This window comes from Taudactylus pleione, unplaced genomic scaffold (genome assembly GCF_031769625.1).
Source record: "Taudactylus pleione unplaced genomic scaffold, aTauple2 ptg000386l, whole genome shotgun sequence".
Lineage (NCBI taxonomy): Eukaryota > Metazoa > Chordata > Amphibia > Anura > Myobatrachidae > Taudactylus > Taudactylus pleione.
The window spans coordinates 614,793-638,514 of NW_028284787.1; positions in this window are offsets into that span (position 1 = coordinate 614,793).

The window sequence follows — 23,722 nt, forward strand, 5'->3', positions numbered from 1 at the left end:
CACTACCAGCCCTGGCCTGGGGTGCCCTGGAGAAGGGGGACCCCTTTATTGGGGGGTCCCCATCTCTCCAGGGATCCCCATCATGGGCTGACTAGCGGTCAGGTGTAATGCTTGGCCGGGGGATCCTGGCTGTGACATTACACCCCCATTAGAAAGAGTCCGGTGCTGGTTATGGTAAATACAGGGGACCCCTACTCATTTTGTCCCCTGTATTTCCAAAACCAGGAGAGGCTCACTGAGCCCAGTGCTGGTTGTGCAAAATACAGGAGACCCCTACGTCTTTTGTCCCCTGTATTTTCACAACCACGACTGGCTCTGAAGAGTGCAGGGCTTTTAGGGGGGACCTCATGTCATTTCTTTTTAAAATGTAACACTTTACAAGCATTTTTTACACAGATGCGGATCTCACTGATCTGTTCATGCATCTGTGTCACTCATACCTGCTCATGCTAAAATCAAAAGCATGAAGCAGTTCTACCTCTAGCCTCAGTTCTGAGCTTTTGTTTCCAGTCTAGTTCTATTTGGTTTGGAGTCTCTTCCTGGGGTTCAGGTGCTGAGGCTGAGTTTGCCACAATTGGTTCCAGGGTCTGATTCCAGTGGATACCAGTCGCTAATTTCAGTCCAGTCACTGGTCCATTGCTAGTCTGGCCCTGGTTATACCCTGGTTATATCAGATGGGTAGAAGTTTCATTAAACCACCTAGTTTCAGCTTTCAGCCAGCTTCAACTAGACCCAAGGGTCCCAATACAGATTAGCAAATACAGATATTTGTCACATGACATTTCTGATTCTGACACTGTGATTCTAGAGAAGCCTACTTCCACCATTTCTGAACTCTCTGCAACTATGAGGATAAGTAAAGGTAAAAATAATAATTATGATGGTTCAAACATAGAAATTGAGTGAGGATGCTAATTTGGAAGTACAACAGGATGAAGGGGATAACTGTGTATCTGACACTGAGGATGATGATGATTATGATGATGACTGTATTGGACAAGAAAAGTTGATACAAATCAAGAGGATGATGTTGTTTGAGTCGAAGTAAGTGAGCCTCAAGTTGCAGCAGTTCTTGCCAGTGATAAGAAGAAGGCCATTGTCATGCTTGGGCAAAAGACCAAAAAAGCCTCCTCTTTTGTGTGAAATAATTTTTATCCAAATTCTGACAACATTTGTCAACTCATCTGTGCTATTTGTAATGCCAAAGTAAGTAGAAGTAGTGATGTTAACCATCTAGGCACCTCCTCCCTGTTATGTTATTAGCGGCGAGTTCATTCAAGTTGTTTATCAAAATCTTGAAAATAATATACCGTATGATAACAAGCAGTCCACCATCAGCTACCAGCAGGATGGGTGGATCCCTGTGCATGCAATCTCCACCGCCAATACCTTCATCATCAACCTTCTCATTAGCGATCAGAGGTAGTCCTCCTACATCAAATCTGCAAAGGCAAAATCAACTCGCCTATTGCTATCCACGATTCCCAAGAAGAATCCTTGCGCTCTAGGGCTGCTGCTGCTGGGGATGAATCTTCATTACAGAAGGGGAACAAGAAGACTAGTAGTTTTAAACAACAACTGAATGTAAAACAATAATTTGCAAGAAGATCCAAATATGACAGCTGCCATCCTGTTGCACAGAAGATTACTGAAGCCATGACGGCTATGTTAGCATTAGATCTGCATCCAATATTTACCATCAATGCATCTGGTTTTAGACAATTAGTTGAGACCATGGGGTAAATTTACTAAGAATCGTGTTTGGGCGAGTTTAAACTCGAACAGGTTAGCACGAACATGCACGACTTTTTCCCGACCAGAATTCGTTAATTTACTAGGAAGCGAGTTTTCACAATTCGTGTTTTCCGATGGTGAATGTAATCGAGTTTAGTAATGAAACTTTGGTCCAAACTCGCACGAGTACAATCTCGTGTGCAATTGTCCAATGGTTTTTATTTCACGTGCGAGGCAAAATACATATGAGAACAGAAGTCAGTTTTCAAAACACACGTGAGAATGCATCCATTTTACTAGCAAAGTACTGTGATTGGTTGAATCACTCACATGTCATATACACACTGGCCAAGCATATAAAAACGCCCCAAACTTTGATGGTTTTGTTGGTAGGAGTTTGCATAGGGACAGTGAGGAGTGTGTTTAGTGGTATAGGAGAGTTTGGTGCTAGTGGATTTGATTGCTGTTTGGTGTGTGGTAGTTGTTTAGTGCTTATTTGTTGATTTGTAAGTTATCTATTTGTCTTAATTTTCTCTCTCCATTGATTTTTTTTTTTGGTCCTGTCAGTGTTTTGTGTGTGTGTGTGTGGGGGGGGGGTTATGTTTGTTTGTCATTTACTTTTCAATGTTTTGTGTTTCTGTAGGGAGGTAGTTAAGATGATGGCCCTCATTCAGAGTCGATCGCTAGATACAAGCGGTCGCTCTGAATAAGTGCAGCCGCTTGTGGTGTGAAGTGCGGCCACCCACAGCTCTAGCGAGCGACCAGGTCTATGGTCACGAAGGTCAGGACCATCGCGACCATTGGGGCTTGCGACAAGACCTTAAGGTTGGGTCTCAGCAAGCGCAAGCCCCAGGGAGCTTCCTGCTCTTATCGAGCTGGAAGCTCCCCACTGACATCATTGCTGATGTCAGTGGGGCCGCCCCCAAACGTCAAGCGTTCCATCGGGAACGCCTCCATTTTGGCCAGCCACCCCCCTGCCCGCCTCATTTGGGGCGAGTCCCATAGCGATGGAGGGCCCGTCGCTAGCCAGGTCTCTCTGTGGGCAAACATCAACTCGGTTGCGAGCGCTCAACGCTCGCGATTGGGTCTGAATATGGCCCTATGTCCAGGGCAGAGGAGAGGCAGGGAGAGAGTGAGGTGGGTGAGGTTGATGCAAGCCTATTTGTGGGTACCCCTAGAGTGTTGCTGTCCAGTTAAGTAACAGTTAAAATATGTAAATTCATATATGTACACAGGTTTGGTATAAAGGTATGCCAGACAGATATTAAAATGGAGGTTGCTTTGTTTGTTTAACTACTAGCCAGTTAATATACAGTATACATCTATGTTTATATACAGTGCTTCTGGATATATCTCCAGTATATCTATATAGGTTAACCCCCTCAAGGGGGACAAATGGAGCTGGCTGTCCACTCTGGACATAAGGAGTTGGTGGGCACGCGGTCATATTTGGGACAGTCCAGCCGCTACAGAGGGGAATCCTCCCCCCCTTAGACTTACATAGGTGGTCAGTGAACAGAGCGGCGCATGTGGTCGGTGGGAAGGAGCCCCACACGCGACCGCTGTGATAAAAGAGGACTCCCGCGGGGACTGCCGAGTAGTTGGTGCCTGAGGTAAGCCAGTGTGTGGTACAACACTGTGCTTACTGAGTAAGTAAGGAGAGAGTGGGACCTACCAGGAGCTGTGCAGCGGATCTGCGGGTCTCTGTGAAGTGTCTGCGGGGACCGGAGCTGCCTAGCAACTTAGAGGCATTGCCGGAGGAGGTCTCGCCAGCCGGGTGCCACCTCCAAGCCTGCCCTGCAAAGTGACAGACTGATTCAAGCTGGACGCTCTGACCAGAGCGCTCGCTCTGAATCAGGGCCCTCCTACCTCAACTTGGAGCGGCCTCTTGGACGCTCGCATAGCTGTGGGTTACCACCCACAGCTTATGCAAGCGTCCATGATGATGGTCGCGATGGTCAAGACCATCGCGACCATCGGGCTTGCGACGAGACCCTGCGGTAGGGTCTCGCTGCCGCAAGCCCTGGAGTGACTTTGGCTCTATCAGAGCCAAAATCACTCCCACTGACATCACTACTGATGTCAGTGGGGCCGGACCCAGACGGTAGGCGTTCCCATGGGAACGCCTCCATCTGGAAGCCACGCCCCCGGCACGCCCACCAAAGGGGGCATGCTGTCAGTCACCATCGACAGCATGCCCCCTTTGGTGCGAGACCCCGAGCAACGGCTACCCCGTCGCTCGCCGGGTCTCGCGCATGCGCACGACGGAGCTCCCTCCGTCGTGCGCATGCGCATTAGGGCACCATCAACCCGCTTGCGAGCGTCCTGCGCTCGCGAGCGGGTCTGAATTAGGCCCATAGCCAGAAGGAAATTAGCAGAATACTCTCATCCAACAGCAGGTTAGAATTGGGCAAGGAGAGAAAAGTAAGGTCATCTCAGCAGACATAATTAACCCGTGACTGCAAGATTATAAAAAGCATCAATCCTTGGTAGGGATAGCGAAGAATGATCTATAGCTCAGAAGGGCACCATGCATAAGTTACAACAGAAACATTGAGTGGGGTTACCAGTTTCTCTCAGCCCGGTTGCAGGAAAGGCGGTTACCATTTATCCCTAACTGCGTTTAATTGTAATCAGACTATCTTCCCTAAAGGAATTGCGCAATAGTAAATATTGTTGAAAGAACAGTCAGTGCATACATCTAACAGAAAGCTCTGCAGGACTTTGCAATAGATAAGGGTCTGTACACTCTTCCTCCAATAAGCTACACTCCAACCCAGGCAACAGTATACCATTATTAATTGGATAGACAGTAAACTCTTGCATGCAGAGATAGGATGAAAAGACTGGTGTATGATAGGTACAGGTGCACCTGGAAATTGTTGGTAATGTTGCTTAGGTCAAACAATTACACAGGAATGTGATGATGTATGACTAGTTGTGTTTAACCCGTTGCTCCCATAGGTGGGTCGAGTATCCTGTGTTCCAGATTAATAAATATAACACGGACCAGAGTGTATTTCATTCTCTCAGAAAAGTGTCCATTACATTGTTTTTGAAATGTTTTGATGTATTATATTGTATCTTATTGTTGCTAACAACTGTTCCATTGTATTGAATTGCCTTTGTTTGAGTATTTGAGAATAAATTTGCTTTAATACTTAAAAGTGAGCCAATATCTTGAGAGTCGGAGCCTTACTGCAATTGAACAGAATTGCCAAACAAGCTGGTAAGCAAATTGATTGGGTAAAATCTCATCGCCCTACACAATTTAAGTCCTAGAAATTAAGTGTATATAACATATTGAGCAGTTCAGGCAGCAGTGATGAGGCACCCAGGCAGAGGGGCAAGAGAAAGACAGTGCGCAATGTCAAGTTCACTTGGGAGGAAAACATGGCCCTTGTTCAGGAGGTCATAAAATACCACATCTGCTGTTTGTACGTAAGGCTGCAAGCACATCAGCACATCGCAAGAATGCCATCTCAGCATCGGTTGTGAGTGTAGTCAACGCTGAGGGGAAACTCTAGTTAACATTAAAAAGTGCTTCTCAGACATCAAACGATGTGTGAAAGACAAGATGGAGACCGAGGCCTAGACAGAAAGAGAAACTGGTAGATGCTCACCCTACCAGGCAGACTACCCTGACTATGAGGAAGCAGTCAAGCCCATGATACCACCTAAGGTTGTCAGCTGTCTCAATGTCCAGGATACCGGTGCCCCCAGGCGCACTGGTAAGTGGATATGTGATTTGTTCAAATAATTGTTTATTTGTGGTCCGGATTTGTAGTTATGTCTACATTTTATAAAGTCAAAGTACTGTAAAGTATTTGTTTTGCTGGTTCTTCATGGATTTCAATGTCCTTTTTGTTTGGACATTATTTACTTTTTTTTTAATATATACATTTTTCAAGTCTCAATATATGCTATTTCTGTTGTGGAACTATATATACCAGCATGGTATGTTACAGTATTTGCATGCCTTCATATTAAAACTGTGGCAGACCATGCTGGAATGTGTAGTTCCACAGCAGCTGGAGGGAACCTTATTCTCCACCCCTGGGTTTTTTATATTAAAATACATTAAATGTCATTTTATGGAGTTTCCTTCTTTTTTTTTAGGGGGGGTGTTGGGTTTTTGCTTTGTTCCAAAAAAAAGTTGGGTTTCTAAGCTTTTACATACAGTATATAATACTCCTTATTTTTAACCCCTGTTCTGCATGTCTGTAATTTCCTTAGTCAAACACATTAACTTAGGCTTTAAAAACACATCACACTCCGATTGCTTTGTCCCTACACATCCCACTATGCCTTTATATAGTCTTGTAGTAAAAGCATTATTACATTTGGTTCACACATGCAGCGATATGTTTTTGGACAATAGCTGAAGGTACAATTATTACACATATCTCCTTTTTGGATGTTTTGTGACTTATGCGAAGCTTCTGTGCTTCTGGTGTGTTTGCTCTTGTTTAAGCTAGGAATTTCATATGTACTTTAAAAATGGATTAAAACATACATTAATGTGTTCTAATTTTTTATTTTAAGCAAAGTTAGCTATTCTAATGTTCCTTTTTTATATGGCAATACATTTTGAAGGATGATTATTAAACAAATTGCGTTTTTATTTTAAAATGTTTTGGCATCAAGCAATAATATCAACCTTCAATAACAAATTACAAACACACACTTATTAATGTCAATTTTGCATCAATCTTTCAACAGGCAAAAAAAGTGGCACAAACAAGAGAAAGCTCAGGCAACATTCAGATTTGGAAGAGGCCGGTAAATAATTACACAAAGTATTTGCCCTTGTAGACAACAGTAAGAAATCACATTGTAAAAGAGGTAATGTTTTGCTTTAAGGTCCATCCAGGCAACAGCAACCAGCATCAGGAAGAAGGTTACGTAGCCAAGTGCAGGCTTCTGAGGATGATGCTGCAGGTAATTAATGTCTAACATTGTTGGCTGTGCATACAACAGTAAGAAGTACCAATGTTAAAAATTTAATGTTTTGCTTTAAGGACCATCCAGCCCACAGCAAGCAGCACTGTACATAAGCAAGTCCAGACAAGTGGAAGTTTCAGATTTGGATGATGGAGGTAATTAAATTCAACCAATAGTCTTCTCCCTGCATACAAGAAGAAACAGTACAACATATAATTAAGTTTTGCTTTTAGGCCCCTCCTTGGCTCAAGCACAAATGCAACCCACAGCACACCTAGACCAAGGCACAGGTCAAATGATGTCCTCACTGAATCTGGCTGCTAGTCTGGAATCCAGGGGCAGAACTATGGAAGACAATGGAAGGCCTGCCATCGGGCTCCAGCTCTGTAGGGGCACCTCCTCCATTGTCCACAACATATTCACCCCACTTAGTGCTGTAACTATGTACCCGGAATGTACCCTCATGGCTGCCCAATACACGGCACCCCTTCCCAGCACCTGAGAAGCTACCATACACTAGTGGAGAACTCCATGTCAGACAATCAGCTGCTGCCTTCGTCTATCTATAGCCTATCTGCATGCAAATTGCTATATTACAGTGTCAGTGCCGGTGATGGGGGGCACGAAAATATAACTTGCCCCCGGGCGTCTGGGATGAATTTACGCCACTGCCGGAATCTCCACTTCTAGAAGGTGAGTCGTTGAAATCAGTTCACACACATTTACATTCCACACTACTACATTTAGTGAACGCTAAAAAAACCCCCATACTTAAAAATTAGATTTAATGGGTTGTACTTGAGTGTGGCCAGGGACAACTTCTTAAGAAGCCGTATGTTTTGGAATGTTTTTGGGGTTTCCACATAAAACACAATGAGGATAGTCCCAGCTATACCCTTAAAAAAATTATGTCAAGTAACATATTTGATTATGTTATGGAGTAAAAAAGCATTGAAGACAAAAAAACACATTTATGTACATCTAGCCTTGTGACATTAGCATGTAACCTACCACCGGCGCTCTGGTCCCTCCTCTGGCTTCGATGGTTGCTTGCACACTGTGGCCCTCATTCAGAGCCGCTCGTAAGCGGCCGTACGCTCGTAGTCATCCGATGTTGTAAAACCACGCATGCGTCGGTGTAACAGTGCACATGTGCGTACGGCTGATTGCGATCATTTTTTCAGGCGTTCGTCGAATAGCGAACAGGAAGTGACATGTCAGATGTGATTGACAGAACTGTCCGTTTTGGGGCGGTGACGGAGGTGGAGATGGGAAAATGCAGGCGTGTCGAGGCGTTTTTTGGGCGTACATAAATTATCTGATGCGAACGGCCAATGTGAACGGAACAAGTGTTACGTCACTGTCTGATCCACTTTCCATTAAAACTGCTCGCTCAGCTTGTGGTCTGGTATATTCTACCGCAATGACGATGGTCTCTTCGTCCTTCCTGAGGCACATTGATGGTTTTCCGATTTATAAATTGAGGCCTCAAAAATAATCAGTTTTGAATTGCAAAAATGCTTGTAAGGTGTTTAGCAAATAGCCTTTTTTGAGTAGCAAAAAACCGTACGCAGGTGAACTACTCAGCTGCTAATTTCTGGGTTAGACAATCAATTAGCTTACAAATTTATTGTAAATTTGCGTGTTTTTTCCAAATTTGATTTTTTCTTTTTTTAGGGCAACAATATTGTACGCATGTTTGTTTTTTTTCTTCATTTTTTAGGGGCCAAGAAAACAATCGTCCTTTTGTTTTTTGCTAAGTGTTAATTAAAACTCATAAATTGTTTTTAACCCTTGGTTTTTTTATTCAAAAATAATGTTTATTTGTCCGTTGTATTGTTTGTAATTTTGTTTGCGGGATTACCTTTTAACCAGTTTTTGAATAAATTAACGATAGAACTGTTCAGATTTTCAACAGTATTTAATTTTTTGTTGTTGTTTTTTTATTTTATTTTTTAGGAAATAATAACTTGATAACGTAAAAATAAATAACAATTGATTTTAGAAACACACAAACAAAATAAGTGGCATTTGAAATCCACAAACAAACAAAATTATTAAAAAATTCACAAGAAAGGAGAGGGAGGTTTTAGACATTAAGGAATATGGGTCAAACACAGAGACGGATTGTGGGAAAATTAGCCAGTGCTGTCATCGCCTTTTGGCCCGTTTGGCCGGGGTAGGGAGGGAGCCTGAATGGAGCCGGGATGTCCTTCTGCTGGCCTGGTCAGAGGCAGATGTTGTGTCCTCTGGACTAGGCATAGGGCTAGGCACATTTGGAGGGATGGCTGTTGTTGTGCCAGAGGTGGAGGGTCCTGATGTTCCGGCAGGAAGGGAGGCCGGCTCCAAAATGTGCTGGCGAACAAGCTGCTCCAGGGCATTTGCTATTCGCACGTTGCCCCAGTATTTTCCGCCAGGGCCTTAGCAATGGTCACATTGGCTGCAGTACTTTGCTCCAGGGCGTCCGCCACCCGCAGCAGACTCTGCAGAATCTCGGTCTGCTGATCCGTTTTAATATTGAGATCAGTGAGGAGGCCCACTGCCTGTGAGGGGGAATGCCCTGGACTGTCTGCCACAGGGTCTCCAGCCAGATCTACTGCTTCCTCCCCTGCAGAGCCAGCAGAAATTCTGCGGCCAAAGCTCCCCTCTGGAGCAGACTCATCCGCCTGTGTCTCTGTGAGAAAAAACAGAAAAGAGCAACATTATAATCTAGATATTGTCCCAAACACATTTCTGAGTTGTTAACATTACAACATTTACCTGGGGCAACATGAGGAGCCGCAAAGTCTGGCATGTCGGTATCCATGTTCGACACGCCAAACACCTCCTCATCCTGCACACACCCCTGGGCCATCTCCTCCAAATCTGTGAGCTCCAGTGACACAGGGGTGGGACCCCCACCTGTCCCCCCTGCATGCCTAGCCCTATCAGCCAGTTTTTGCTTAAGACGATATTTGAAGTCGCTCCATCTGTGGGGTAAAAAGCTGGCATTATTCCTGCAGTATTTGGACCTGTAAACACTTTTTACTAAAATGTAGTTTTTACGTACCGGCGTTTGACCTCCCGGGTTGAACGTTCAAAATCACCCACCCTATTGACACCACTGGCTGTGTCATCCCACATTTTCCATTTCTGGCTTGCACCCATATTCCTTGCTGCCTGTGGCAGGTTGTCATTGCACATTTGCACCAAAACCTCCATCTCCTTTCTTGTGAATTGTGGCTGCCTTTTTTTTTTGTTTAGTTGGCCTACTAGGCCCAGCAGCCTCTTCCATGGCAACCTCAACACCTTTTTTTAAAATGGGATTAAAATCTATAATGTAAAATGTTCCCAAAATTATTGTTAAACATAATCCTTTAGCCCAAAAAAGAGAAATACTTACCTGGCGCCTCTTGGCCAGTGCTTTGCTGCTCTGTAGTCATTTTGGACTTTCAGGTCTCACTACAGCAGACCGATTTGGGTTTTCAGTGACGTTTTTATACATGTGTCAGCATTATTCGGCCGCATCATTGACTGTGCGCTCCTATTGTCCGTCCTTAATTTGAGTGGGAAAATAAAGACTATTTATGGCTTGGTGTGACTCGAGTCGATGTGGCATGTTGATTGTTGGAGGTTTTGCTTTGGAGTGGTTTGTTGGCTTATTGAGTAGAAGGAGGACTGTTTTGGTGCGAGATTTTGTTTTTTTTTTAACTTCTTTCTTTTCCGTTCGCTTTTTTTTTATTGTTTGGCTATTTTTTGTTGAATTTTTGAGTAAGTATTTTAAAAAACCACTGTGAAAAATAATAGTAAATAGTTTACAAATGTTTTTAATTTTTTAATTTTTTTGTTTTACAGTTAGTTTGGCATTGCCCCAGTGACATTTTTGAACTTTGGGATATTTGTCTGTTTTTGGTAAGTGTTTTTGGTTTCATGAATTTACAAATTCGATGTGTTGGTGTTAGCATATGTTTCGCTAAGTAATGTTGTTTTTTTTCTGGGAACAATCATGTCTTACCACTAAATGTAGCGTTCTATTTTGCGAAAAAATGTTTGAGTGGTTTTAACTGTAAAAGTAGCGTACTATTTAGCGAACTAATGTGTCTTGATTTAACTGTAAAAGTAGCGTACTATTTTGCGAACTAATGTGTCTTGATTTAACTGTAAAAGTAGCGTACTATTTAGCGAACTAATGTGTCTTGATTTAACTGTAAAAGTAGCGTACTATTTAGCGAACTAATGTGTCTTGATTTAACTGTAAAAGTAGCGTACTATTTAGCGAACTAATGTGTCTTGATTTAACTGTAAAAGTAGCGTACTATTTAGCGAACTAATGTGTCTTGATTTAACTGTAAAAGTAGCGTACTATTTAGCGAACTTATGTGTCTTGATTTAGCTGTAAAAGTAGCGTACTATTTAGCGAACTAATGTGTCTTGATTTAACTGTAAAAGTAGCGTACTATTTAGCGAACTAATGTGTCTTGATTTAACTGTAAAAGTAGCGTACTATTTAGCGAACTAATGTGTCTTGATTTAACTGTAAAAGTAGCGTATTATTTAGCGAACTAACGTGTCTCGATTTAACTGTAATAGTAGCGTACTATTTTGCGAACTAATGTGTCTTGATTTAACTGTAAAAGTAGCGTACTATTTTGCGAACTAATGTGTCTTGATTTAACTGTAAAAGTAGCATACTATTTAGCGAACTAATGTTTTTAGAAATTTTCAGTGTAAAATCATATCTTAACACTAAATGTAGCGTACTATTTTCTGAACTAATGTGTGCTCCCTTCTCTATTTTTTAACGAAAACAATTTGTTTCCAATCATATTTTATTTAATTAATCTTAAACATATTTTCTACTTTTGAAATGTAGGTTGTTCTGCACATGACACGACCCAGGCTGTAAGCATCTTTGGATTTCTGAGAAAAGATAAGTATATTTTTCTTTACACATTTGTCTAAAACAATAACTACCTGGCTTACCATTTCAGGTTGATGTTGGTCGTATTATATTGGCCATGGTTCCAGAACCCGACCAACCTCAACTTTGTCCGAGGCGTAGGCCTCGTAGGTGTGCAAGGCCCCAGATATATAGAACACGTGTCACCTTTTTTGGAATGCCAGATGATGAGGTGTTAAGGCGATACCGTCTGCCGCCCCAAATCATCATAGACACTCTCTCATTAATAGAGAGTGATCTTGAATGGCAAATTGACAGTCCTACAGCAATAACACCACTTACTCAATTAATGTCAGTGTTACATTTTTGTGCCTCAGGATCCTTTCAAACCACTGTTGGAATAGTTGCGGGAATATCCCAATCCTCCTTTTCAAGGATCCTGAGGGCAGTGATGGAGGCCCTTTTTGAACATCTCCATCATTTTATTAAAATGCCATTGGATATGGGTACCCTTAATGTAGCGAGGGCCAATTTTTACCAAATAGCTGGCTTCCCACACATCATAGGGGATGTGGATGGCACTCACATACCACTTCAGCCTCCAGCAAGGCTGGAGGCTATTTTTAGGAACCACAAGCACTTTCATTCACTGAATGTAATGGTGGTATGTGATGCCTCCCTCCAGATCCTGTCCCTGAATGCCAAATTCCCCGGCAGTGCACATGATTCCTTCGTCATCCGGCAATCAGGGATTTGGCACAAATTAAACAACCTACAAGCTGGTGATGCATGGCTTCTGGGTAAGTTGAAACCTTCTGTTGAAACCAATGCAAAGCTTGTTACACAATGGCTCAGATGTTTTTTTTATATTTTCACAGGAGACATTGGTTACCCTTGCACGCCCTGGCTGCTCACTCCTTATTTGGTTCCCACACCAGGGCCACAAAGTGAGTATAATTCCACACTTACAGCCACCAGGCAGGTGGTGGAGTGCTGTATCGGCCTTTTAAAAGGCCGATTCTGGTGGCGAGCTCATGTATTTGCTGGCTATGGTTTCGAAAATTGTGGTCCTGTGTGGGATATTTCACAACATCGCCATAAGGAGTGGTGTCCCAATGCAGCCAGAAGATGCCTTGCCTGAGGATGGCCCCCCGAGGTTGGTCGGAGGTCAGTATGTGGGGGGGCCATACGCGATGACATTGGCCAGATTTTTAGGTAATTATTTTCCAAAATTAAGTTAATTGACACAATGTAGACATGTAAGATTTTAATGTATAATTTCATTTTTTTTATTTTTTTTATGTTATTCCATAAAATTACCATAAAAAACGATGCCTACTCCCTGATCCCCAAAAATTACTTCATGTGGACACATTGGATATAACTTCGGGAACAATGATTTCTTCGCCTCATTTGTGGAATCATGTTGGCATGCTACTTCTTCAAACAGTTCCTGATTGTTGTTTTACTTTTGTTGTTTTGGGTGTGTTTTGGAATGGTTTGTGTGTTTTCATTGTGACAAATCACTTGGTGTTTTTATTTTGTGTGCATTAAACTTTTTTTTACCGTTAAACAAACATTTCCTGGGTAAATTACAAGCAAGTGTAACCGGGTCCAAAAAAGGCAAACTTGCTTAATGGCTAATCCTGTAATGTGCTAAATTGTAATCTTTTTGACCCTGCTTTGTGGCTAAAAGCAAACACCAAAGGTATTATGGTGAATCAGTCTGTTTGCCAATGTAGGCCTAAGCAGGTTTGGTTTAATTTTTACGTTACCCCCAAAAAAGAACAAACTATTGTTGCCGTTAATTCTACAAACCAATTGGTATTGTTAGGTGTTTAATGTGCCAGCTTACATACTTACTTGAGCTTTCTACAATCCAATTTACATTACTTCAAACATCATAGTAGACTTATGTAAGGTTCAACAATCTAAGATTTACAGACAAGGAATGAGACTTAAATAAATCAAAATATCTTTTATTTTTCAAAACATGCCAAGAAAAAAATTAGTGGCGCAGGAGCACCAACAGATGATCCAAGACCACTGGCATGCCAACTACATGGCCCCTCAAGCTCTGCAAGCCTGCATACAGTTGTTCGTTACGCCTCTGGTCCTCTGTGGGTTTAAAAAATGTGGGGATTACTAAAATGACACCTTAATTTATATGTTAAGAAACAACTTAAAAAACAGACTAAACAAAAAAAAACATTAACAAAACAAAAGTAACACCAAACGCAAAGATTGTTGTAAAAAAAAAGAAAAAATTTTTACAACAAAATTCAACTAAAAATAGGGACAACTACGCAAAAATACTACATTTGTTGGTACCGTAAACAAGAAAGACACAAGTATGAGTGTTTGGACATGTGTCATATGTGTAAGGGGAAAACATCCTAGACATTGTTTCACAAAGATATATATCCAAAACATTAGAACTACTTTACAATTTGGAACTGCACAGGCAAAAGGACAACATCACCAAAAAAACAAAAAATGCAAAAGCAACCATGGTTTAAAAGGGAGACATACCGGGCATACTGCTGACTGGGCCAGGAGCCCCGAAATCGTCCTCCTCAGAGGTGGGCCAGTGCTGAAGGAATGGAGGAGGGGTGATTTGTGAGGAAGTGGAGGGTGAGGAAAAGAGAAGGGGGGTGGAGGGGAGGGTGAAGTTGGAGGGATGGGAATGTGAGGAGAGGGATGGGCCTCACGGTCTGCCAGGTCTGGGGTGGAGGGGGAATTTGGGGAAGAGTGTGGAGAGGATGTTTGGGTGGGAGTGGGGGATAGGGGACGAGCCTGATGTCGTTGACGTTGGAGACGTCGTAGTCTGCACTCAGCCCCAAAATGATGTTGAAAAATTTATATTATTACATATTTAATATTTAGAATCCAAAATTTACACACCAAAAAACCCCCCCCAAAAAACAGGGCTATATGGGAAACATGCACATGCAGGTATGTCCAAAATAAAGAAACAGGGCTATACGGGAAACATGCACACGCAGGTATGTCCATAATAAAGAAACAGGGCTATACGGGAAACATGCACATGCAGGTATGTCCAAAATAAAGAAACAGGGCTATACGGGAAACATGCACACGCAGGTTTGCTTACATTTTAAATATAATTTAAAAAAAAGACTTACTTTCGGCGATTTGCTGATGCAAATTGGCCAACAGGCGTGGGGATCTGCGGCCCAGATCGGACCACCTCCTCTCCAATTGGCCGATATTCCTGTGGTAGCCGATCCTACGCAGGCGGCGCCGCACCTCCGCGTAGGCCAGCCGCTTGCGGAGGTTAGTGATGGGGTGCGGCTGGTGTGTGATTCTCCGGTCCATCACATCAGTGAGGACCAGGAGCTCACGTCTACAAAATGCTGCGGCTCTCAGGATGGCAATGATTTTTTTTACACAAAACAGTTTTAATAAAGGGCCTAGAAAAATTTTGATTGGCTAATGTACTTTGTAAATTAACAAAAAGTCATGTGACCTACACCCTCACAAATATAATGTGAGTTATGATAGGCTTGATGCAGTGACATGCGTAAGCTAATTTAAATATTATTATTAATAAAAAAAAAAAAAAACGGCCTAGAAAAAAAGCGCTAAACAAGAGTAGCATTCAAACAAACTTTTAATTTTGAAAAACCATCCCCTTGGTCCAACCGTACGTATTCTGCGGAAGCAATGACACACACTAACAATAATAAAGTTTATTGACATTGAAAAAAAAAAAAAGGATTGCAAACGTGAATAACAATTAAGCTAATTAATATAGTGATTGCTATTAATCGATTCAAGTATGTTTGCTGAATGAAATAGCAGGCAATCGAAAACTGACAGGGCCACTTCCGGATTTGACTTGTGCGAGCGTTCCCTGCAACCAAAGAGGAGACAGATGGTCGCTATTTCGAACGTTCGCTAGCTAGAGGAGGGGTTGGGAGACTATGGGGCAGAAGATTAGCTGTGAGCGAACATACGAGCGTGCGCTTGAATTTACATTTTTCCGCTCGTACGCTGAACGAGCGAACGGCCACTTGCGTCCGGATCTGAATCAGGCCCTGTGTTCTCCCAGCAGAACACAATAAAGTTTAGAAAAAAGAAAGTTTTATTTTCTAAACTGTACTGTGGTGTGCTGGGAGACCACGTGTCAGACCAGCAGGATGGAGCTGGAGGCTGCTGCGCGGCAGGTAAGTGCAGGATGGGGGGGAAGTGAGCGGAGAGGGGAGGGGGGTTTGGGGGGGGCACACAAACTTACCGCTGCTGTAGGTAGTGCTGCGCATGCGCTGGGTTTACGAATGTAACAGCGCATGCGCAACACTGTTTCCAGCTGTGGTAACTTAGAGTAGAGAGAGAAAACTATCTATTTCCCAAAAAGCTGTCATCGCAAAAATGACATCTTTTCAGAATAGATACTGATGGAGAGGAGGAATGATGAATTCCTTCGGTAATTAGGTAGAACTCCATGCGAGTTCAACCTAATTACCTCCATCAATTTTAAGGTATGATGAATAGGCCCCTAAGACATAAAGACAACCATCTAGATAAAATACTGTATTATGTCATAAATTTACCCAATATTGTCCCTTTTACATTTGCACCACATTGAAACTAATTATCTTTTGTGTATTGTATGTGAAACTTAACAAACTGGTAAAGTGTCACCCCAAACACATTTGCAATAAAGAGAAATTACCAAAGTGTGGTTTAGGTTTGCCTTAAGTTATTTTTACAATAGATATATTGTGTACCACAATGCATACTACTTGATATATCTCGATTTCAATGCACACAAACCTAGTTCAAGGACACATCAAAATGTTTTTAGCCAACATATTGTACCATAGCAGAAGTATCTAACAATGCTGCTATTTCAAAGAAAGTGAATTATTTTTGCAGGAGGCCTAGGCAAGTAAGCAACCCACCAAAAGTTAAGGAGCATACACATGTAACGATTTGTTACCAACGATTTTAGTTAACGATTTTCCTTGAGATTTTTCCCTTGAAATAAATAAACGATTTGGTGTTTTGTAGTGAACGATTTTGTCAACGATTTCATGAATGAACTAATTTTTAAGCATGCATACAGTGAATGGACTTTGTTCATCGTTCATTCTGTGAAACTTGAATGATTTTCTGAACAAAAATCGTTATGTTGGACAGTCAGATGGGAGGATGAACGATAACTACCAACTACAAACTGGAGCGTGCATTGGTAGTTATCATTCATCGTTTGCTGCTTACAACTGAACTATTTTTTGAACGACTTAATGATAACGACATCGGTAATGACAAATCGTTCAAACACTCGTTACGTGTGTATCACATTTAATGGGGCTGACATGGTGAACACATAACATTTCTGAAGGATGACTTTGCAAAATACTCATGTGTACAGTATTGACAAACATTAATCCACAAATACAAGGAGATATTACATTATTAAGGCAAAAACACGGTTAGGTTACTTTACCAAAAAAAACAAAAAAACTTACTGTTGAAATGCTGAGTGATGAGCTGTAGCCTGATCTGTGGGCCTGATTCAGAGCCGGTTGCTCTGACAGAGCGCTCGCTCTGAATCAGGGCCGGCCTTCTGTTTTATTAGAGCGGCCTCCTGGCCGCTCGTATAGCTGTGGGTGACCACCCACAGCTATAGCGAGCAGCCAGTAAGATGGTCGCGATCATCAAGGGATGATTGCCTGAGGATGAAGGCATCATGACATGAGCTAGGATAGCCAACTACAACACTCATGATTTTCATTTTAGCATCACAAACCACCTGCACATTTGTTGAATGGGAATGGTGCTTATTGAGGTAAATGTGCGCACTACCACTAGGTGGTCTCAGCTCAATGTGTGTGGAGTCAATAGCGCCCAAGACATTTGGTATGCCTGCCATGCTATAAAAAGCTACCCTGACTGCATGCCACTGTGTCTCGTGGCTAGGGAAGCAGATGCAGGAATTCATTAGTTATGAGAAATGCCGACAGTACCTGTGTAAGGTATCGTGAGAATGTGGACTGGGATATTCCAAGAACTCTACCAGTGACAGAATGATAATTCTCAGTGGCCAGAAAGTGCAGCACAGCCAGAAGCTTATGCAGGCCTGAGACAGAGGCCCTGATTCAGAGCTGGACGCTCTGACAGAGCGCTCGCTTTGAATCAGGGTCGTCCTTCTTGATTTTTAGAGCGGCCTCCTGGCCACTCGTATAGCTGTGGGTGACCACCCACAGCTATAGCGAGCAGCCAGGAAGATGGTCGCGATGATCAAGACCATCGCGACCATCGGGCTTGCGATGAGACCCAGAGCTGAAAGCATGTCAGTGGGTCCAGCCCCAGACGGTAGGCATTCCCATGGGAGCACCTCCCTCTTGGCAGCCATGCCCCCGGCATGCCCCCCAAAGGGGGCGTGCTGTCACTCAACATCGACAGCAGGCCCCCTTTGATACGAGATTCGGAGCGATGGTTTGTCCGTCGCTATCCGGGTCTCGCGCATGCGCACAATGGAGCTGGCTCCGTCGTGTGCATGCGCACTGGGCCACCATTGACCCGCTTGCGAGTGCTCAGCGCTCACGAGTGGGTCTGAATCAGGCCCAGAGTGTGAACGTGCTGTGTCAGGGTCTACGTCCTGTTTGACTTTGTCATACAGTACAGATGGAATATGTTGGTACTGTTCAGCCGGAATATCTCTATGACCTGTATGACCTCACCATCGACCAATGGGTTCATGTTCAAATGCCTTCGAAAAAAAGTGACCTGCGCAGCCTTTATGGTACCTGCATTGCCTCCTGAGCATGCTCAGTTTCTTGCTCCTGGTTGTTTTCAACCTGCTGGTAGAGCCTCTGAAATCCCAACAACATGAAGTTGCCAGCAGTGGACCAAAACTCTGCCATTTTGGCTGCACACAAAGCAATGCAACAACTTTGGAACCTTTTATATGCATCATCATTGTGTTCCCAGTAATTGCAAGTATAAACACATGTGAACACTTGCAAGCACATCCAAACTCACACAAACACTCACCTCAGGAGGTCGTCTATTTAAAAATTCTATTTTGGTGTGAGTTTGGTAATTTCCCATGTGAGTTTCAAAACTCGATTCTTGGAAAATGTGCGTGTTGTATTACTTTCTATGGAAAGTACTTGCGAGTTTGTGCAATGGTGTATTTGGTCGGGTTTTGTAAACTCATGCGAGTTTTGATGTCTGTTTCCTGCAAGTTTACGTGTTTGCCCTTAGTAAATTTACAAGTCGGAAAAACAGGCAAAACTCCCGTGAGATTGCAATATCACCCAAACACGATTCTTAGTAAATTTACCCCCATGCGCCCATGCTACCAAATTCCATCTTTTATTTATTCTATTTTACAAAAACAGCAATTCCTCACCTGTCCTGGGACATTAAATGAAAAATTACTCTGCCATTGTACTGACTACCCACTTAAATACAGATATGTGGACAAGCGATATAGGTCAAACTAAAGGTTATATGATTGTGACAGCCCACTGGGTGGGTGTATTGCCTACAGCAGCAGCGGCAGTATGTAATACACATCAACAGCTCATTCACAGTCAGGATACTCTATGTATCACAGGCTTCAGTATCGGTGTCCGTGTCAATCTGTTGGAAAAATTCAGGGATGTGATAACAAGATGACTTACCCCACCTAAGATTTGTCATTTCTGATAATGTAAGTAACATTGTATGAGCATTATAACTGTGTCAATTTAAACATATACCATGTTTTACACATACACTAAACTTGGTGGTTGAGAATTTCTTAAAAAATGACTGGTCCATGCTGGAGATGCTGGCTGTCGTCCGTAAAATTTCTGGGTTATCCTAGGCGGCAGCTGCAGTGCGCCCCCTATGGGGTGGCACCTCTGTGCAGCTGCTCTGTCGAACAGCCCTTGAGCCAGCCCTGTTTTAACCATTTGTTTTGCTTACAAAACATGCATTTCACTATTAGGTTTCAATACAACTCACAAAAACTAATATAGCAGGTACAATTCTCCATTTTGCCTATTAAAACAAAAATCCTAAAACATACTTACAAACACATAATATATTCATAAACAATAAATAAAGCACCTACCAGCTTCAGAGATGAATTTGCAATTAGCGCAACAGAAGCTTTTCTGTCACTTCCTTTCTGTCCTTGGCTTAAGTTAGACCACCCTTCTGTTCCCATCCATGTCACGAAGGTTACAAGTGGACACTAGTTCCATCCACAGATACACATATGTGTACAGCCTCTCTTTGGGGCATTCACAATCTGATTTAGCACATTTTACACTATGCAAACTGGCATACGTTCAACTCAACATCAGCCCCATAGTGTATACTATCGAATTTAAAATGTCTGCTTGCACATGTATCTTTTAGTGCAAATTCAAACTGGTGATGATGACGGATATAAAATCTAGGATTAGGGATGTGCAGGCTCGGATAGGTTCGAGTTTGCACGTGGAGTTCGGATTTTTCCCTCCAAAAAAACGGAACTCAGAACGAGGCAAAACGTCATCTTACATGGACGAACATCATCATTCCTGGACAAAAGACCAGGAATGATGATGTTCGTCCATGTAAGATGACGTTTTGCCTCGTTCTGAGTTCCGTTTTTTTGGAGGGAAAAATCCGAACTCCACGTGCAAACTCGAACCTATCCGAGCCTGCACATCCCTATCTAGGATGCGGGCAGGCAGAGCTGGAGTAAGGGGGAGGCACAAGGGGGAGACTCCCCTCTGTCAGTTAGCCCCCTGGATGGAGCTGTTCCAGTCCAGCTCTAGCTGCTGTTGTCCCCCTTCGCATGATCCTGGTCAGTCTGATGGACCAGGCCCCATGCCTGCACCACTGGAATAGTTAGCAGGGTGCAGGCACAAATACTTCAGAGATTCAGGGGGTGAGCTGCGGCTGTGGAGAGACACTAAGCGGATGATCTTAGACTATGGAGAGACACAGGGGTGCTGATGATATGGAGAGATATAGGAGGAGGGTGCAAGCTGAGGTTGCTGGAGAGACATGGGGGTTGATGCTATAGAAAGATGCCGTGGAATGAGCCTGCTGGAGAAAGACAGTGGAGAAGAGGCTGGAGATTTTAAAAAAATTTCAAGATAAGAAGGAAAAGTCTGGGGCTTAATAATCTTCATTAGGACACCAATTATAAAAAAAACATATTACCTCTGCTGTATGATGATGACATTGATTGCTTTCCTACATAAACAGATATCATCCGCACCATGTGGTTGCCTACATGAATAGCGAATACCGACTAAAGTTATCATCTGCCCAGGGAGGGAGATGCAGAGAAACATTCATATAGGTAAGAAAATACTAAAGCTGACTGGCCTAGATTTTGAGGGATGGGGGGGCCAAGAAAAAAATAGTGTACTAAGCCCATAGATTTCTGTTGCCAGCCCTGCTGCTGTCTGTGGACAATTCTGTTTGTCTCCAGCCTCTGCCGTGAGCAGCAGATCTCCCTGCATTAACACAGTTGCCGTTCTACTGCTGGGAGAGCCGCTGCTGGCGGCGGAGGCTGGATATGAGCAGAATTGGTCAGAATCGGTACCTGCGCTTCCTGAGAGAAAGCTCCTGAGTCTGCCCCCGCTGCAGGAGTGCAGGTAGGAGCTGCACTGCTGCTGCCTCATGGAGCTGCAGGGGGAGAAGGCACATACACAGTGGGCACAGCCATGGGGTGGTGTTCCGGGTCCTCCGAAGGCTTAATTCAGCCCTGCAGACAGGAGCGGTCGATTCGCACAGATACCTACATCACTGCATATGGGCAAAAGTACTGTAATGTAATTAAGGTCACCATGCATTCAACTCTGTATCACTCCCGAAATGCCCCCCAATAAACACACTCACCTTAATGTACTGTATAAGTAAAAGAGATTCTTAATAAATGTTTCAGGATTTACCATGAAACAGACTGGTTTTAAATATCCTTTTTATTATGAAATGGAGTAGTCAATGCTGTATCAAGCGGGTCGATGTTTGCCCCCTGCGCATGCGCCGCCTCCGCCGTGTGCATGCGCGAGACCCGGCCAGCGACAGGCACTCCGTCACTAAGGGTCTCGCACCAAAACGGAGCGGCTGTCGATTGTGATTGACAGCTCGCCCCATTTTGGAGGCGGGCAGGGGGGGTGGCTACACAAACGGAGGTGTTCCCAAAGGAATGCCTGCCGTTTGTGGGAGGCACCACTGACATCACCAGTGATGTCAGTGGTGAGCTTCCTCCTCTATTTAGAGCAAGGGTCTCGTCGCAAGCCCCGAAGGTCGCGATGGTCGGGACCATTGCGACCATCACCTGGCCTCTAGCAAAAGCTGTGGGTGGTCACCCACAGCCTAGCGAGTGGCCAGGAGGCCGGAACAAAAAAAAAAAAGGCCACCCTGATTCAGAGCGAGAGCTCTGAAAGAGCGTCCGGCTCTGAATTAGGGCCAGTGTGCATAACAGGTGTTGTAAAGATCAAATGACAAGGATGCACATGTGCTACTGAGCTTAAGACATGCACAGCAGCAATGTGGCAGTCTGCGAATTGTCCTGATTCTGGTAGTGCAGTCCCGAATTCGATTGTCTGTTCTTCTCAGTCAGGACTTTGCCCTGACTGCAGGGACAGCTGCAGGGGCTGGCTGGCAACTTTTAGCCTGGGGGGCAAATGCAGGCAGACAGCCCTGGCAGAGGAGTAGCGTGTAGCCAGGGTGTCCGAAGAATATGCGTGCTACAGCGCCCCCCCCTCAAGTGTTCCAGGTAGGAGGCGGGTCCATATGGGATTAATGTAAGGTAAAAATAAAGATTAGGGCAGACCCCTGTTGTAGTGCCCATATGCAGTGCCATCCTGTGCCACAGGAGAGGACACCCTTATGCAGGCCTACAGTAGTGCCCCCAGTAGTGATCCCCTCTATGCAGTGCCCCTTGTGCCCCCAGTAGTAAGCCCCTTATATAGTGCCCCCAGTAGTGGTAACCCTTATGCAGGCCTCCAGTAGTGCCCCCAGTAGTAGTAGTCCCCCCCTTTGTAGTGCCCCCAGTAGTAGTAGTCCCCCATTTGTAGTGCCCCCAGTAGTAGTAGTCCCCCCATTGTAGTGCCCCCATTAGTAGTAGTCCCCCCATTGTAGTGCCCCCAGTAGTAGTAGTAGTCCCCCCCTGTAGTGCCCCCAGTAGTAGTCCCCCCCTTGCAGTGTCCCCAGTAGTAGTAGTCCCCCCTCTTGTAGTATCCCCAGTAGTAGTAGTCCCCCACCCCCCTTGTAGTGCCCCCAGTAGTAGTAGTAGTCCCCTTATAGTGCCCCCAGTAGTAGTAGTCCCCAGTGGTAGTAGTCCCCTCCCCCTTGTAGTGCCCCCAGTAGTAGTCCCCACTTTTAGTGCCCCCAGTAGTAGTAGTCCCCCCCTTGTAGTGTCCCCAGTAGTAGTAGTCCCCCACCCCCCTTGTAGTGCCCCCAGTAGTAGTAGTAGTAGTAGTAGTCCCCTTATAGTGCCCCCAGTAGTAGTAGTCCCCAGTGGTAGTAGTCCCCTCCCCCTTGTAGTGCCCCCAGTAGTAGTCCCCACTTGCAGTGCCCCCAGTAGTAGTAGTCCCCCCCTTGTAGTTCCCCAAGTAGTTGTAGTCCCCCACCCCCCTTGTAATGCCCACAGTAGTAGTAGTCCCCCCCTTTGTAGTGCCTCCAGTAGTAGTAGTCCCCCCCTTTGCAGTGCCCCCAGTAGTAGTTGTCCTCCCCTTTGTAGTGCCCCCATTAGTAGTTGTCCCCCCATTGTAGTGCCCCCAGTAGTAGTAGTCCCCCCCTGTAGTGCCCCCAGTAGTAGTCCCCCCTTGCAGTGTCCCCAGTAGTAGTAGTCCCCCCCTTGTAGTGTCCCCAGTAGTAGTAGTCCCCCACCCCCCTTGTAGTGCCCCCAGTAGTAGTAGCAGTAGTAGTAGTAGTAGTAGTCCCCTTATAGTGCCCCAGTAGTAGTAGTCCCCAGTGGTAGTAGGCCCCTCCCCCTTGTAGTGCCCCCAGTAGTAGTCCCCACTTGTAGTGCCCCCAGTAGTAGTAGTCCCCCCTTGTAGTTCCCCTAGTAGTTGTAGTCCCCCACCCCCCTTGTAATGCTCCCAGTAGTAGTAGTCCCTCCCTTTGTAGTGCCAGACCTCTCCCAGTAGACACATGTAATATAAAAAACAAAATAAAAAAAAGCACTTACCTGAA